Below are 6,000 nucleotides of genomic sequence, written 5' to 3' on the forward strand. Positions count from 1 at the left end.
GCTGGTGGGAATACAAAATGATACAGCCATTCCGGAAAACCACTAATCAATGTTTAGTTTCTTATAAAATTAGACACTGGAATACTACTCAGCAATAAAACTGAACTTCTGATACATACAAGTTGGAATTATGCTGAGTGAAACACAGCCAATTTCTAAAGGTTGCATATGCTGTATGATTCCATCTATGTAACATTCTTGAAGTGACAAAATTATATAAATGGAGAACAGTCTACTGGTTGCAAAGGGTTGATTACTGGGGGAAGGACAGTGGGAGGTGAGTCTGAAAAAGTCTATAAAAGGGCAACACAAGGGGTCCTTGTGGTAATGAAACTGCTCTGTATCTTGACGGTGGTTGTAAATACAAAAACCTGCACACGATAAAATTGCGTTTAACTAACATACACAATTACATGTAAAATTCCATAAATCTGAATAAGATAATGGACATGTGTAAAAGTCAATTTCCCGTTCGTGATACTGTATTATAGTCTGTAAGATATTACCATCAGGGGACATTAGATAAAGAGTTCACTCCTGCAACTGCATGTGAACATACAATGCTCAATATAAAGTTTGTTTTTTTTAAGTAAAAAACAAAACTGGAGTGAATGGCTATATTAATAGGCAAAGTAAACTTCAGAGCAAAGAGAATTACGAGGGATAAAGAGGGGATACTGCATAATGATAAAAGACCTTAAGACCTAATAATCAGATGTATATGCACCCGACAAGAGTCCAAAAATACACAAAGCAAAACTAACCAAAAAAAGTAAATCCACAGTTACAGTTGGACACTTCAACACACCCCTCTCATTAATAGTTAAAAACTAGTTGACAGAAAATCAGCAAGGACAGCAAAGAACTGAGTAACATAGCAGTTGGATCCAGTTGACGTATATAGAATACCCCATGCAACACCAGCAAAATACATTCTTCTCAAGAGTAAATGAAACATTAAACAAGATAAACCTTAACTTGGGCCTTTAAAAAAAACTTGACTTATGTTAAAAGATTGCAGTCATACAGTGCATATTCTCAGACCATAATGCAATTAAACTAGAAATTGTTAATAGGAAATTTCCAAATATTTGAAATGAAAACTCAATATGTAAACTCTTAAGCTAATTTATATGTATTATTACAAAACTTGAAAATTTTTAGATTATATCTAATTAAGTCTATTGTGCATTAAAAAAAATCAGAAGAGAGTTAAGTGTCTGGAATTAGTCATTTGTAAATCACAAGTCAGACATACTCTAAGCCCACTGTAATACTGTCAATATTAGTATGGAACATTAAGGAACCATTTGAGCCATACTCTAGAACTGCAAGGTCACACCAAATAAGAGACTACTCCCTCATTAGTTGGTTATAAGCCACTAAAAAAAAACTGTATATTGTCAATATGGTCCCTCTTTCACCTTAGTTTTCTGCTAATCATCTTGCAATTTGTTATTAACAGCAATATTCATTTAAGGAGTCAGTGCTCTAAAACATAACTACCTCAAGACTGAGATTCTATATTCTTGATCTGATCCAGTTTATCTAGCCTCCTCCTACCCTTAGGTAAGTTTAGACATGCAATGATTGAAAAAAATCTCAGTTCCTGCAATGTGAATGACTCAGACACCTGAGACATTTAGGAGACTTTCTCATCTAGAGGAAATAAAGTTTGACTTAATGAAAACATAGGTCAGGGGTGAGATATTCTGTCACATGTGTCAAGTGAAGGAGGAGTTGGTTATGGCATATTTTAATATTTTAAGTGTGTATTATGTCAGTGTTGCTGAATTTTCTAATTTCAAATCACACTCTCATCTCCAACAGTAGCAATGTAGTTATTTTAAAGGCAAAAGGAAAATATGCCAGAAAGTAATAGCTGGAGTACAATTAGACATAAAATACGCATTTTTATTACGATCCACGTTAAAAAAAAAATGAAGTAACACTCATAGCCTCCATCCTCATCTTACATTCATTCAATATATTTATTGACTATCTTGTTGGGTGCCATACGTGAGGTAGTCACTGCTCTCAAGAAATACCCAGTTCAGTGGGCAGACATAAACAATTACAACTTAATATGATATTTGCTATAACAAAGGGGCCAGAGATAAAGGGATATTGACAGGCTTCACAGAGAAGACCTTTGGCTGGGCTTCTGAGTACGTAGGACAGTCTTCAAGAGGAAGTGAAAAGAGGAGATGAACCAAGAGAAGGATGGGTCCATGCATAGACAGAACATGAAAGAGCATTATTGCTCAGTAACACTAGAACTCAGGGCACTTTAAACACAGGATGAGGTGGGGTAAGATGGGAAGAAGACTTAGATCATTTTGGGAAGGGTCTTACACACCCCGGAGAATTAAGGGAAAAGAAGTCATCACAAGTTTCCTCAAAAAATGAACTCCGGAGACAGGTAGCATCTACTGTTGCTGTCCAGCAAGAAATGATAAAAGACTGAACTAAAACAGTAGTCATGGAAATAGAGAGGGGAGGACAGAGTCCAAGGATGTTCAGCAGATAAAACAGAAAAGACTTAGTGACCAAATTGACTATGAGGAAGGAGTCCCACCCAGCTTCTAACACAGACACATCCTAAAAACAGAATACAAGAGGAAAAAAAAAAAATGGGTAGAAGAGGATAATAAATTATTCTTGAACATGTTTGTGTTCAATGTGATGTACCTCCTAGATAACTACATGGAGACTGGCTGCAGTTCTGTGCAAACAGGAATGTGGGTTTCAGTAGTCCAGAGGCTGGAAGCAAAGGTTTAGGAGTCAGTGATTGATGAGTTGAAGTCTCTGGGGATAGATGAAATACAAACATGGAAAATACATTCTTATAATAAACGCTTCCTTGGCAAAGGAGCACTGGTTGAAAACTGATGTAAAGTTTTACGACACATCAAGTGTCCTTTGCTTCAAAAAGTTTGTAAACCACTCTTCGAAAATGATCATCATAAAAGCCAATAATGAGGCAGTGTTCTACCATCAACACTGAACTCCACTTCTGCAAGGGAATTAGAAACAGGTCTGCCTCCTGCACACTCCAGCCTGGGCAGGGTTCCGACAGCTGATGAAACAGAACCTACGGTCCAGCAGGTACTCTTCTACCAAAGTTTTAATCAAAACCCCAAAGCTAGAATATTTCCACCGCTCACTCATAGGGAACACTTCTTTCCTCTAATTCCCTACCCACAGCCTTGTCCTTTTCCTCTGCTTTTTTTTTTTTTTTTTTTCTGAATGTATCTGTAGGCTACAAACAGGCTATTAACTCCTTTTGGAGCAGGTGGTTTAAGGACAAAATACAGTATATTATATCAGAAAGAAACATGGTAAGGAGAAATCATACTGCTTTTGATCTCTGTGAAAAAGCAGCTGATGGGTCAGAACTAGAAAAGGCAACAGGAATTACAAAATCCAAGCAAAATGAAGGTTTCCATGCTTATGATTATTTGGGGGCATCTAAGTCCAACTAGCTTACCTCTAAGCGTGCAAAAACCCCTGGCAGGAGGATTGAAGTAGAGGGAAAGAGTACAGGAAGACTCCCCCAAATTTTAGCTGCTCAAGAGCCAATGTGAGGTATGAAAGCCACCTGGAGAAGGCTCCAGAAAAGTATTCAATCCCGCTGTCAGAATCCAGAAGCTACTGGAGTGACTGGAACTGGCATTAGCAATAGCCTTCTTCGCAGAAATGGTTGATAGCAGAGTATGGTACAAGATCCTAAGGAGCCAGGAAATAGAAAAGATCAAAGGGTCTGGGAGCCCCAAATACCCCAGGGTGACCTGAGCTGTGCAACTTCATTTATGCACTAAGCAAAGTGATCCGTCACGGCACCGCCATCCTGGCAGGACTGACACACTCAGAGAGCAAGACCACCACCTGGAGACTTTTGCTCACATCTAACATACAATTCAATAAAATGTTTTAAGATTCTGTGAGGGCTCTCATCAGAGAGAAATAGCTAGAAATACGGAAATATGAACTGCTGGTGTCTATCTGGTTAGGCCTGGTTCAGGGGCTCAGAAGTTGCTCGGGGGTCTTTCCTGAGTTGCCCTAAGCCTTTTCTGACTGCTCTGTGATAAAGATGATTGAAATGTATATTGTGTCCAGACACTTCCTCGCAAGGAAATAAACAAGAGGACAATACCTCACTCAACAGAAACAGGCAGACATACCTACAGGGTACGCAAAGTGAGCCAGCATTCTGTCTTGCATTTTGAAAAGGAAAAACAGTTCAGTGCAGAGCTACTGAGAAAAGAAAAAAGTGCCAGAAACACCCAAGATGATGTCATACCAGCTGCTAGCTTCAGGTCAACTGCAGTGTAACAGGAAGCTTGACCAGAGCCAAGTGTACCCAGTGTCCCCTCCCCTGGACCAATCGACAGACTTCTAATGCCCTGCAGAAATAACACTCTCCACTCTGGACAGTGAAGTAGTAATTTGTGTATCCAACTCTGGCATTTCAAAAGCTAAGCCCAGAATATACATGGCAATACCCATTCTGCAAATCACTGTACAGTTCAGAGGGTGCCCTAAGACATCATTTAAGCACTTTCAAATAAAAAAAAAAAGTTAAATTCTTCCTAACCATTCGTTTCCGCCACTGCCAACCTCAATCGTACCCAGTAATAAAAACTGAAGCCAGCGATAGCTGTACCCCTGCCTGAATAGTGAGCAGCAATCAGGGTACGTGTAATCAACAGGAAAGGCAGAAATCTGTTAAAGCTGGATTTTGTTTCTGCTTAATGCCGACTCTTAACTCATCCAATTCACATCTACTTCTGTGCACAAAGCTCTTGTGTAAGATGCTGTGCGTCTGTGTTGGCGGAGGATCGGGGGTCTTACCATCACCACTATCACCACCACAACAAAAACTATACATTTCTGCCCTCCCGCAGGCCACAGCCATCTTTTCTTGGGAATTTTTGCTGGTATATTTACTGTTTCTCCTCTGCCCTCCTAAAACGATCCCCACCATAATAAGTATCGTTTCAATAAAAGAAGAACAAGAGGAGGTCAAGGCCTTTCAGACTTCCGAAGGCCCTGGTGATAGAAGACAGAGTGAATTTATGGCCCTGGTCAAGTGTTGTTATCTTCCCAGGGGAGAAAGATATTTGTGACTACAAGACAGATACTAGAAAGAATGCAGCCTCTCTAACTTGTTATCATTTGTAAATTCCCTGCCTCATTTGATAACAAATGTCACTTTTCCTTCTGTGCCATTGGCAAAAAAAAAAAAAAAAAAAAAAAAAAAAATCACTGGGATAACAAAGGTGCCATTATTTCTGGTAGCATTTTCCTGGGTCCTGTTAATAATCACACTTGCAGTCAACTAATGCCCTAGGTTCTCACATCACTAAATAAATATTGCCTGGTGGCAAATATTAGTATCCCCAACTCTGCATTCCAAAGAAGTCATGAAACCTGTCGGAAAGGTCAGATCTCAGTAAATAAGGCCAAAGCAAAACTAAAGTTTAAAAATCTCCTACTACCACTATTTTCTAGTTTCAACAAATTCCTGTGTCTCTGGCTCTCAGTGCAATTTCCTACCAGACACATCAGTGGACACTGTAACCCCATTATATTTGGCATTACAGAGGTGAATAGTAGAGGTTCACAAAAACAGAGTCCTAGAAGTGACTTCTAGGTCAGGGACTCTTAACATTTGTTAAATACAGGGGTGCATGAATGTACATACAGTTTTCTCAGGAAAATGTCCCTTGTTTTCTTAAATTCAAGGACTCTTACTACTCTCCCCATTTTAGAATCACTGGGAGCAAATGAGTCATTCTCAATTCTTGCTGTGCATCAGAAGAATCTCTGGGGAACTTCCATATAAAATATATATTCCTGGGGCTTCCCTGGTGGCGCAGTGATTAAGAATCTGCCTGCCAGTGCAGGGGACACGGGTTCGAGCCCTGGTCCGGGAAGATCCCCACATGCCGCGGAGCAACTAAGCCGGTGCGCCACAACTACTGAGCCTGCGCTCTA

The sequence above is a fragment of the Physeter macrocephalus genome, chromosome 18 (assembly GCF_002837175.3).
Source record: "Physeter macrocephalus isolate SW-GA chromosome 18, ASM283717v5, whole genome shotgun sequence".
Classification (NCBI taxonomy): domain Eukaryota; kingdom Metazoa; phylum Chordata; class Mammalia; order Artiodactyla; family Physeteridae; genus Physeter; species Physeter macrocephalus.